Below are 12,505 nucleotides of genomic sequence, written 5' to 3'. Positions count from 1 at the left end.
GAATCCAGCGATCTCATCCATACTCACCTTGTCCCTCTTTGCTCTGACCACTTCTATTGCCTTCAATGCTTCTTGGTGACAGGTCCCTGCTGCCTCTACCCTTCCTGGGACTGCCAGCATCTGTGCCAAGGGGTCTGGTTCTGAATGACCTGCCTCTTCAGGTCCAAGGACAGGTTTCCTCCTTGGGCCTGAGCTCTGCTTCACTAGTTGAATCCTAAACACAGAGTCTTGACTTGTGCCCAGCCTCTCTGAAATCCTTCCTGAAGGCTCCCATTGGTTTCTGCTTCAAATCCCTTCTTGCTACAACTCAAACTAGTCCAAGGAATCTGGTGGGGTGAGAGGCCACTCCATATCCTCCATTTTTCTCTTCTTTTCACTGTAGCTTCTGCCCTCATTAGAGCCCCATCTTCTAGCTACAGGGTAAAAGATTCCAAATTCATGAATGGGACAAATTGATATAAGGCAGGGAAGGATGCGCAGTGTGGAGGGGAAAGAGACTTGTTCACATTAGCCAAAGCTAGTTAAAAATATCCCACTAAATATAATGTTTAAAATTTACCCTTGTCCATATTAAAATTTAGCTTTGCCATATCCTGAATGTGGTTACAGAACTCTATAAATTTGTTAAAATTCACAGAACTACACACCAGAAAAAAAAAAAATACAGTAAATTTTTACTACATAGAAATTTTAAAATAAGTTGTACAATTTCAGTTGCATCAGAGTTTTACCTGGCAGATCACACTCATGATGTTTTTCTTGTGACTTGGCTGTTCTTGGAAAATTTTATATTCCAGTTTTCCTTCCCAAAGACTAAATATTCATTTATTTGATTTTTATCAATAATAAAACATGGATTAGTTAATGGCCATAAATAGATTAAACCCAACAATATCAGAATAACTAGAGGACAAAGAACAGCAAAGCACAAAAAAGGGCCAGGAGCCTCTTATCTGGACATGATAACTCTGCTTAGCTGCTTTTATTTGCCTCTGTTCTCTGCTAATTCAGGCACCCAACTTTTCAGCATTCAAAGCGGGTTCATAACAGACTTTGACACGTAGCAAGTTACTAAGAACAGCCTGTCTTTGAATTTTTGTGGTCTCATACTCTCTTACTTAATATTGTTAATCCCTTTTGGAATAGACTGACTTCTGGGCAGCTCTTCCTAGTTAGAGGCAACCTGAAGCTTCTCATTTCCTTCTTTGGATCCTCATCCGCTTTCAGTTGCAGGCATAATGTCAGAGCATCTAAACCACCTGTTCCATTTAACAGCCCCTCCCGCACACGAGTCTCTATCTCCCAAAGCCACATCCTCTCACAGAAGTGAATGATCATCCTTTCATCCACAGAGTTATGGGTTCTTTTGGTCTCATTGGTTCTTGGGAAACTCTGACTCACTGGAAAGCACAGTCTCAAATTCTAGTGTCCCGTTCATATTTCGGGAGTGGATACCAAGGAGTATTCACTCTAACCCAGGCTCTTCCTGAAGTTCAGAGTCTCTTACCTCTAGTAGCTTATGTCTTATTGGAGAGGCAGAGAGTAAGCAAGTAAAAAAAAAATATATGCCAATGAATTAGTTACAGAGTGAGATGAGGACTATAGGTGACATAAACAGAGTGTCAGAATAGAAAATAATGGGACGGGGGATAGCCGGTCAAGGGGAAGCCTATATCTAAAAGGCTGAACCAGAGGAGAAGCATTTCAGGTTTATTAAACAGTCAATACAAAGGTCCCCAGGCCAGAGAGCCATGCATGACTAGACACAATAGCCCAGGATGGCTAGAATACAGTGGGAGAGCAGAGCATGTGAGCTGGGCTAGAAGTGGAAGCAAGCTCAAGACAAAACCTCCCTGGAGGCTGAGTTGAGGAGCCTGAGCAACAACCCTGCTCAACAGGTCTGCTTTGGGTTAGGGGATGTAGGAGATAATCATATACTCCAAGGTGTGTAGCAAAGTAAGAATAAATATAACCCTCTGTTGGGAGATGTGATTCTTACCAACAACAAATTGCAAATGTTTCTCCACTTTCAACTTAATTTAGAGAAGATTTTGTTAGAAGTTGTTTCTTGACATAGGATGATGCCACAGTGTCTTGTTCTAGGGTCTTATTTATTCTGTGGTGTTTATTAAAATGAAGGCAACCATCCTGGCTTCATTATGGGAAAAGTATTCACAGTTTGGTTTCCATTCTTTTGCAGCTGCATTAAAACTCTTTGTTCAACTGTTTAAATTTTTAGAAGCTCTTAAGTGGATGGAAGGTATGCAGACTTCGAGTTTGTGAGTTCAAGAGAAGCATTGATTTATTTCAGTAATTTAGATTTGGAATTTGATTTCTATCTTCTTTGCTCCTTTCTCTTTGTTCCCTGCCTACTTTCTTTCTCCCTCTCTGTCCCTCCCTCCTTGTCTCTCTCTCTCTCTCTCTCTCTCTCTCACACACACACACATACACACACACATCCCTCCACCTTGCAGCTAAGGAACCCAGAGCCAAATAAACTTAAAACAAGCTTTGAACCTTTGAAGGTAACCCTCATGCTGTGTTGCTGAGAAGATGCTTCAGTCCGTGGTAGGCTGCTATGGGGTAAATACATAAGAGGACTTTTGTACCAGCCAAGCAAAGTGTGGACAACTAGAAGAAGAAAATAGTTATTTTTTTTCTGTGACTAGAAGAAATTAGCAATAGAAAATCTTAACATTTTCAAATTTATAAGTGAAATAATAAATCAAAGCTTTCTTAAATCTCCCCTGAGTGGTATTTCTGTATCAGAGGTTTCTAGCAGGGAAAGTGAGTCTAGAAGGATGCCTGGCACATCTCAGGGGCCTGGAGTGGTCATTTACTATTTTGGGGCTGTCAACTTCCATTCTGCCTTCCTAACAACACCCCAGAATTACTGGGGATATGAAATTTCCCCTCCTGTTTGTAGTCTTTGTGGAGGGACTGGATCTTTCCTTCCTCACTCTCTGATTTAGGACAGGGGAAGGAGCAGACTCAAAGATAACTTGTGCCTGTGTGGTGTATTTACCAGTAACTTTGGACTTGGTTGAGTGAGTCAAGAATGGAGAACTGGTAGAGTCCATTCACCACTTTGTGAGGGATGGCACACAGTCCCGATGGAGTTCTTCTGTGAACCAGGGGCTTAACTTTCTTCTTTTTTGGTTCTTTGGAGTTCTCCTGGTACCTGCTTCTCTAAGCCTGGCTTCCAGAATCTCAGCAATTCTGCATCCCTAAATAACATTCCAATCATTTCCCTTTTGCTTAACTTTTCTACAGTCCTTTTCTGTTGCTTGCTGTCAAAGACGTTAAGTTAATTGAGACGGTACGGCAAATGTTCCTAGAGTGAATGAATTAATGGAATGAATTATATTTCAAGCCTTTGTGATTTTCCCCTGCTTTTGTCATAGTCAGAGAATTTGAATCTCATCTGTAGATGAGTTTTCTTGGAATTTGGAAAAATATTGAAGTTTTATGCAATTTTTCTTTTGGAGGCAAAACTATTTTAAAATAACAATTAAACCTAAGTTTTAAATATAAGCTTATTATAAGGTGGCTAGAAAATAAAAATAAACATAGAAAAGAATATAAAAATATTCACAGACATCTTTCTATATAATAAATATCAGTTGACAAAATCATGTTTGATAATTGAATGATATCTCATGGTAGAGATAATTTATTTAGATAATCCCCCATCACACTTTGGGGACTTCCTTGTGACTCAGATGATAAAGAATCTGCCTGCAATGCAAGAGACCTGGGTTAGATCCGTGGGTTGGGAAGATCCCCTGGAGACAGGAATGGCCACCCACTCCAGTATTATTGTCTAGAAAATCCCATGCACAGAGGAGCCAGGAGGGCTACAGTCCATAGGGTAGCAAAGAGCTGGACCCTACTGGGCAACAACACATTACTACAGCACCATTACATTTGGGCTATTTCTTAATCTTATAAAAGATCCCACACTGAACATGCTGTTAGGTAAACCTTTGTGTACATAGGCTTATTATCCTTATGATACCTTTTTAGTAGTAGAATTGTTGGAGTAAAGAGCCTGCATTATTATAATAACTTTACTTATAACAGTAGCACCTTTTAAATAAAGCTGATAAAAAGGAACTTTTATGGTGGGAGTCTTTAGAAAAAGCAAAACAAAAACAAAAACATTAGGAAAAGGAAAGAAAAGTCTATGTTTTAAGCTATGCATCAAAGCAGTGCCATTTAAAATCATAGCACATTAACTGAGGTACTTCAATTGACCAGCCCAACTAAATAGAGACAAATGTGCAAGAAAAAATTATTAATAGTCCCGTCTCTTCAACACAACCAGACATTGCACTTGCTCTCTTCATCTATTCATTCAAGAAATAGTCACTGAATCCCTACTGTGTACCTGGCATGGATCTAGGGGCTGGGACACAGAAAGGGAGATAAGATGTGTCCACCTTGGAATCATTCACCATCCAGTGGCCAAAGCATGGATCTAGGGGCTAAGACACAGAAAGGGAGGTAAGATGTGGTGTCCACCTTGGAGGCACTCATCATCCAGTGGCCAAACAGACCTGTAAATAACTCATAGTAACACAGTGTGGTGGTAACTGCTGCAGCAGAGAGAGGAAAACAGCCTTGTGGGAAGAGAGAATCTGGAGCAGTTCCAACCTGTGCATGTAAACTCCATCCTTCTTTCTTGTTCCCTTCTCTCCCCTTAGGAAGCACCAACTGAAATGGAATATACCTTGAAAAATCAGAGTTCTGGAGAATCAGAGAAGGGAGAGATCACAGACAGCTCCATGGAATCCATGAGCACTGAAGAAGGTAGGTCAGGCAGCATCTGGAGGAGGGCACTCTGGAGACAACACTGTGAGCACTGGTACAGACATGAAAAGAAAAGCAAATGTTCTGGGGACAGATTGCTTGAAACACAAGGTTTGGGTATGAAACTTGGATATGCCAAGATGACTGAAAAGAGGTGCTATCTTGGATTGCTGTTAATAACAAGACAAGGCATTTGTGTGTTTCTCCATAACTAAAAAGGGCTTCCCTGCTGCTCAGACAGTGAAGAATCTGCCTGCAATGCAGGAGACCCAGGTTCCATCCCTGGGTCAAGAAGATCTCCTGGAGAAGGGAATGGCAACCCACTCTCATATTCTTGCTTGGAGAATTCCATGGACAGAGCAGCCTGGCAGGCTACAATCCATGGGTTTGCAAAGAGTCAGATATGACTGAGTGACTAACACACACACCATAACTAAAAAAGAAGTGTTGTATTAGTTACCTATTCCTGCTGTATAGTTACCTATACCAAAAAATTACTCGGTGGCTTAAAACAACCCAAATTTATTATCGTACAACTCTCTAGAGCAGAAATCTGACATGAGTCTTATTGCACTGAAATCAATGTGTCTTCAAAGCTGCCTTCCTTTTTGGAGACTCTCAGGGAGAATCTGTCTCCTTGCCCCATGTCTCAGCTTCTGCATTCCTTGGCATGGGACCCATTCTTCTTCCTTCAAGGCTAGCAACAGCTGGTCAAGTCCTTCTCACACTGCATCACTCTTGACCTCCTCTCCTGCCTCTCACTTCTACTTTCATGGACCCTTCTAAAGGCCCACCTTTGCAACCAGGACAATTTCTCATCTCAAGATCCTTAACTTACACTTGATTTGGTCCAATGGGAAGAGGAGGAAAGAACAGTTGCCTGTGGCAGAGTAAGGAGAGACTCCCTAGGAAATGGGAAGAGATTGACTAGAAACTGGGGAGAAGGGGAGGGAGGTAGAGTTGTCAGAGATGAATCAGACTTTGCACTCCCATGAGTGTGAGGATCATGGTGTCATTCATCAGGAATATTTGGTTTAGGGGAGTGACACAGTGGTATATTTAAGTTTGGATCTTTAGAGAAATAACTGACAACTTTTCCACTTTCAAATTTTGAATGGGGGATATATGATCCATGAATATTCAAGACATACAAGCCAGGGAGAGAAATCATGGGTGAGAACAACTGAGAGTGAGACCTGTTGAGATAGACACAGAGCACAAAGAAGGTAAAGAAGGCAAAGGTGGGGAGAGACTGAGATGGGAAGAGAGAGATCCAAGTGAGAGAAAGTGTACAAGTAAGATGGGGAAGAAATACCATTAATACCATTAAGACGGGCCAGGTTGGCAAAAGGAGGAAGTAAGAGGCAGGAGTATCAACAGAGAGAATCTTAGAAAGGGACCAGCTCAAAGGTTTCTGGCATGAATTTGTTGATCAATTTAAATTTCCCGTTCACTTGGGTTGTGCTCACAATTGTAAGTTAATAATTTTTCAGATTGTCTGGAAAGATTTATTTGCTTTGGGAGGTTAATTACTATCACAGCTCCTCTGTTTTGTTAAGCTTCCCCGAAGAGTCTGTGGTCCAGGAAGTGGGGGTGGGGTGGGGTGAATTATCTTCCCAATAGGCCCTTTGCCACTTCCCTCCCTCGACCCTCCCCCACTCCCCCCCATTCCCCCAACCTGTCTCACTAAAGGATGACTTTCCGCTTCCCTTCTCTACACGACTTAATTCTTGAAATGGTTTGTCTCTGGAATTGGAGGCCTTGGAAAGACGAGTTGCGGAAAAATATTTCTCATTCTGTCACGATTCCTCACAGGTATTACAATGCACTAGTGACACACAGGCAGGAACTTTGGTAAGTCTAAATACAACTGGGAGTTTACGGTCCCCATTTTACATATGGGAGCCCAGGAGCTAGTCTTTTGTCTAACCCCTCGCTCAAGGTCACAAACTGATAAAGCCAGAATAGGCTTCCTCCAGATTATGGAAGCAAAACGAGTATTGTCAGGATCACTTGAGAAGACTAGTCAGTTGAAATACTGACCGGAAAACTTGGACGCTTTATATCTAAGGGACTACGGATCTCACGCTGAACCCTGCTCACAAACTAACCATGCCCTGGCGGAGTCAGAGGCTGAGAAGGAAGTAGACTGTAGATTTCCCCTGGCACGGATACCACAGGCGCCTACCCTTTTCACGTTGATTATCTTTCGCTAGAGGAGTGGGTACTCAGAGAGGTTAATCAACTTGCCCAAGGTCACCCAGGAGCCAGCAGTGAGCCCAGGACTACCCTCCTCGGTTGGGCAGCGGTCTCCAGGCTAGGCGCCCGCTGGCCCGTCCCCGAGGAGTGAGGTCCCTCTGGCCCCCGCCGCGCCCACTCCCGTGCGCACCCGGCCGCGCCCCCGCCATCCCTGGCCTCCGGAGGGGGCGGTCGCGGGGAGGATGCGGGCTGGGGGCCGCTGAGCCCGCGGAGCCACCGTCGGTCAGCCGAGAGGAGGACGATGCTCGGCGCGCTCAGGTGAGCCGGGGCTGGGGGCTCTCCGCCGCAGCCCCAGGCGGGCCCGCGCCTCTCGCTCGCCGGCCTCCCAGCGCGGGGGCTGGAGCCCGCACCCGAGGGGGCGGCGGGGAGGGCGCAGGCAGCGGCTGGGAGCGCGGCGGCGGCGGCGGCAGAAGCTCGGCTCCGCGGCGAGGGGTGGCCGTTCCCGTCCGCCGGGGCGCCTCGCTCCCTAGCCTCAGCCGAGGGTAGGTGCGGCCAGGGGCGCCCGGGTCACAACCCCGCGAGCCCAAGCGTGCGCGGGGACGCGGCGGCGCGGCGGGGACGGGCTGGGGGCTCTGGATTCCTGGGACCCGGCGTTAGCTCAGGGATGGGCTGCGTGGCGACTCAGACTGTAGGTGGGCTGGCTGGTGGTGTAGTACATGCCTTCAGCATGGGACCACTAGGGTTGGGGCTCCTGCCCTGCACTTGGGTACGTAAGTACTTGTGAAACTGCTTCTGTGTTTGCTGACTCTGTGAGGTAGTATAACGTGTGCGTGTGTGTGTATGTGTGTGTGTGTGAGAGAGAGAGAGACATAACCGTGCGTTATAAGCTGTGCGTCCATAACCGTGTGTGTGTGTGTGACAGGGTACATGTGTGGACAGTATGGATGATCCTGGATGTATAACGGAGAGAGTGGACTCTGGCTAACTCTCTCTGTGCACAACAAGATACGCATATCCAGCGTGTGTAACTGGCTGTGTGGCTGTGTGTGTGAGTGACCATGAGTGTGTGGGCACGCGGTACTGCATGAAGTATTGGTGGTGGCTGCCAGGGCTAGCTTCCTGCAGTTGTCTTTCACAGAATCCCAACCCCAGTTTAAGATGCCTTTCAGTTCAGCTTGCTCCCCAGTGTCTGGCTGCGCTGCTAGTCCCCTTTGGAAGAAGTGGCTGTTGATACAGGGAAGTGGTGGCTGGCAGAGGTGGAGAAGTGGTGGCATGAACTCATGTTCCTAGAGTTCAATGTTGAGAATACATTGGTTTGGCTTCCTATTGATTCGTTAAAATGGATAAAAAATGTTTAAGATACAGGTTCAGCGTGACCCAAACAGTGGCTTTTGATGGAAAGACCCTTAGGCTAGTTTGCTCTTCTTGTCTTAATATTACTGCAATGGAGTCCATGGGTCAGAAAGCTGTGGGTGACCCTGAGGGTGATGGATGGTGTTTGCCTAGGCCCCTGTGTGGAGCCCCGGCCTCACTGATGAGGGAGGAGAAGTTGCTATGTGCCACTGGTGAGCCCAGGTGATGAAGGGAAAGGACACTGACTGATGATGGATGCAGTGCCCTAGAAACAAGGAATAAGTCAGGACATGGGATGAGGCTCGTGGAGTTCTGAGGAGCAGCTCTCCAGGAAGAAATAATGAGTGTGGAAAAAAATTAGTAAAAAGTATTTGCATCATTCTCGCGTCATTTTTCTGTCTTATGTATATTTTTTCCATACCATCCTTACCCTAAACTCACTCCTGTGTTTGTATCATTTTCCACCTTGGAAATGTCTTCATTATAATTATTATTGTACAGCTGAGTGGGTCATCACTTAAACTCCAGGAGAGCTGTAGCACATTAGACAAGTGGGGGCTTCAGGGAGGGTTCAGTTCAGCACTTGCTGAGGCCCAGAGGACAGTGATGCTTTTGGTTCCTCTCAGTTATCTGGATTTTGCTCCTGATGCTGCTCCTTCTAGGGGCCACGATGGCCTTGCAACCACCAAATTGAATATGTTTTCTTCCACTTGAGTTCTTCCAAATCTCCTTAACACTGTTCATCCCCTCATCTCTTTCTTTAGCTTCACAGACTGAAGAACAGCGCCCGAAACACAATGTAAGCAACCTGCTACCCAGACCTCTTCCTGACTTCCCTGTCTTTTATTGAACCATCACCATCCTCCAAGTCACTGTGGCTGGAACCTAAGTCACTTCTTTATTTCTCCTCTTCATCAATAGCAGCCATTACTTAGTTAATAAGCAGGTCTTCTTCAGTTTTCCTCAATACCTATTGAAGCTAATTGTTTTGTTTTGTTTTGTTTTTTAATCTCACTGCGAGCACCTAATCAGGTGAAACCCATATTCAGGGGTTTCCAGAGATAGAGACTGATACAGGCTGTAATCATTGAAAAAACACAAAATAAATGCATATAGAGGCGTCCCTTGATATTATCAGTGACTAATAAATTCTTTGGAAGAATCTGGACCTTTTGATGATTATAGTATTATGTGATCAGATCAAATCTCTTGGTCTTTTAAAATCTCATTTTCTTTATCTATGAAATGGTAGATTTCAAGTAGAATTTATTTGGTAAATCATATCTAAGGTTTTCCCCAGCTCTAAAATTCTCTGCTTATCATTGATGTTCTTTGTTTTTGTGAGAAACTTTTAATGCCTTATGGTTACCTTCCAGTATCCAACCATCATTTTTTTTTTTTTTAATAGAATTCAGCTTATCTTCAGGGAAAGGAACTAGGCAAAGAGAAAAGGGTGGAAATACACTGTTGCCTTTGTTTTGTGGTTCAGAGTCCACAGCACACATCAAGTCTTAGAGTTGAAAAGGTCTTCTAGGTAACTATTCCTGCCTCCCATCAAGTGTCAGAATCTTCATACTATTGCCCGTTTGAAAATTTTTAAAAAGTGCCAAGTCTTATTAAGATAACTTCAAACAACATTGTAATTCAGGGTTTCTCAAACCTCTTGTACTATTACTGTTCTGGGTTAGATAATTTTTGTCGTGTGGGACTAGCTTGTCCATAGTAGGATATTTAGCAACATCTCTGCTATTATTAGATTCCAGTAGCAACTCCCTGTTGTGACAACCAAAAACATCTACAGATATTACTAGGACCTCCTTTGGGGACAAAGTCCCCCCTCCAACACCTACTGAGAACGATTGTTGTAATTCAAACACAGGTCTTGGACCTTGAACAGAAAGACCTTACAACAAAGTATGTTAATAGACAGAGGAATGCTGTGTTGTTAGCTGCTTTCCCACCCGCTTCCAACTTAGCCACCATCACACATTTACCTTTATGCCTCCTGGTTTCTCACTGCCTTGTTGCTATGTCTGGAAATGCTCAAGATGCTGCTCAAGGCTGAGAAACGTTTTAGAGACAACATAGTAATAATCCTAATAGCTCACATTAATCCAGCCCTTATTACGTGCCAGACACAGCTCTAAATGCTTTACATGGATAATCTCATTTAATCTGCATTAAGAATCCTTTAAAAGAGATACTTTATTTCCTCCATCTCAGAGATGCTGCTGCTAAGTCACTTCAGTCGTGTCTGACTTTGTGCGACCCCATAGACAAGTAACTCAAATTTAGAGAGGTGGAATAGCATTCCCAAGTTCTCTCAGCTGTAAAGCGGTGAACCTGGGGTTGGGCTGTTTGCTCCAGAGTCTTTCTTTTAAACCTCCATATTAAACTGCCTTCTGAGAATGAGATCTTGATGTCACAGGGTAGAAAGGATCTTAAACATGGTGTAGTTCAATTGTAGAATCAACTGATTCTAGGTAGGTTAGAGACTGTGAGGTAGATATTTGTGTTCCGTTGATGTATTGTGACTTCTTCCCCGTTTTGTCTTCTGCCTCTTTGTAATTTAGGTTATTTAGAAATAACTCTAAGGCATATGCAGAGTGAGAGAGGTGGTGGCGGCCTTGGTTAAATTAGGGAAGAAGGGCTCAGAGAAAAGGAAGAATGGCCGGAGGAAGCAAATAATGGGTGAAACATTTCTTTTCCCATTAAGTCCTTACTATTATCTAAACTTTAAATATCTATTTATCACCCAGATAAAGTCACCATACTTTTATCAGTTCCCTCCTTCTGTATTCTTCTTGGCCTGCCCTTTCATTCGTCCATTCTGCTAGCTGTTTTTATACTATGGGGCATTAGAAAGTGGTATACATTTGGACAGATGGAAATATAAATGTGATATAAATAGCTACCAAACAGGCTTATCAATAGGGCTAACCTTAAATACAGTCAGAGTAAGAATGACTACTTTACCAATTACCAATTACTTTACTTTACCAATTGAAGATCCAAGGCAAGTCCTAACAAGGTTGAGGGTCTTAGAGGGTCTTTCCTCTAAGACCCTATATCAGTACACAGATTGCTGGTCCCTGCTCCTAGAGTTTCTAATTCAGTGTTTCTAGGCTAGGGTCTGAGGATGTGCATTTCTTACAGGTTCCCAGAAGATGCTGATGCTGCTAGTCCAAGGAATTTGGGAATAACATAGTTAAGACCTAATAACCAAATAAAGCTCACGACCCACCTACCTGAGACTTTTTAAACGAAAAGTTATCTTATTTTTAAGACAACTAAATATTTGGATTTATGAGAATCAATACAGCAAGATAAAAAGAACAATAATTACTAGGGACTAATTGACATCTCTCACTTAGCCTTTCATTTTGAATTTCAGAAAAACCTTTTGGTTTTTTTTCAGCTATGGTATTTCTGGGTTAATATTTCTGATCTTAGATCTTTTCTTGTTCCCTCCTTCCACCTATTGCTCAATTTGGGTGACAGAAATCCTCATTATTCACAGTATAATCCAAATAAAAAGTACTTTAAAATCTTATCTATTGCCAGATAAATTCTGACCTGTCCTTCTGAGATTAAGAAAGATGTTACCTCTGCATTCAGCTTTTGTTTCCTGTTGCTTTATACTTCTTTTCCCTTTTAAATCAGTACCAGCCTAGTGAAGAAACCCAACAGAAATTCAAGTCAAAACAGTAATAGGTAACTGATTAATTTGTTTTAATTTTCAGAGAACTTTCTTTAAAATTAAATTTCAAACTCAGTCAACCTCTTCCTTCTTCTTGACTGCCAGCGTGTGTTTCTTTTTGCAGGACCACACATCCTCCACCTAAACAAGGTGTCTCCAAATACTTAGAAAGATTCAGTGATTCTGAAGCTCAGATGCAATTTAAATAATGTTTATTGAATATTACTCTGTGCTGTGGAGTTGTTACACCTATTATTTTTTATTTTTCCATCAGTCACAGAGAGATGAGGTTTGTTTGTGGAGAGACGAAGAAAACAAAGCCTAGAAATTTAAACTCTCGTATTATTAGAAGGCTAATTGTATTAGTAAATATATATAATTTTCTCGTATATAATAAAGGCCACATTAGTTTGCTTAAACAAAAAGTGAAATTTATTGGAA

The 12,505-nt window shown here is 43.0% G+C and overlaps 1 protein-coding gene across 6 annotated transcripts in view; it reads left to right on the top strand.

The window, feature by feature from the left end:
- The first annotated feature begins 4,713 nt into the window (after positions 1 to 4,713).
- Positions 4,714 to 12,505, top strand: part of HTR4 (5-hydroxytryptamine receptor 4) — a 183,062-nt gene continuing 175,270 nt past the window's right edge. For 4 of the 6 annotated variants that reach the window (XM_070465614.1, XM_070465611.1, XM_070465612.1 and 1 more), the window contains exon 1: positions 7,456 to 7,553. The gene's annotated coding sequence lies outside the window, so the exon portion shown is untranslated. Of the gene's footprint in view, positions 4,813 to 7,033; positions 7,330 to 7,455; positions 7,554 to 12,505 lie in introns of those variants that run through there. The other 2 variants (XM_070465610.1, XM_070465609.1) reach the window with 2 other exon arrangements.

The sequence above is a fragment of the Odocoileus virginianus genome, chromosome 3 (genome assembly GCF_023699985.2).
Source record: "Odocoileus virginianus isolate 20LAN1187 ecotype Illinois chromosome 3, Ovbor_1.2, whole genome shotgun sequence".
In the NCBI taxonomy this organism is placed as follows: domain Eukaryota; kingdom Metazoa; phylum Chordata; class Mammalia; order Artiodactyla; family Cervidae; genus Odocoileus; species Odocoileus virginianus.
Note: the sequence above shows the minus strand (reverse complement) of the source record. Positions and strands in the feature narration are given on the sequence as shown.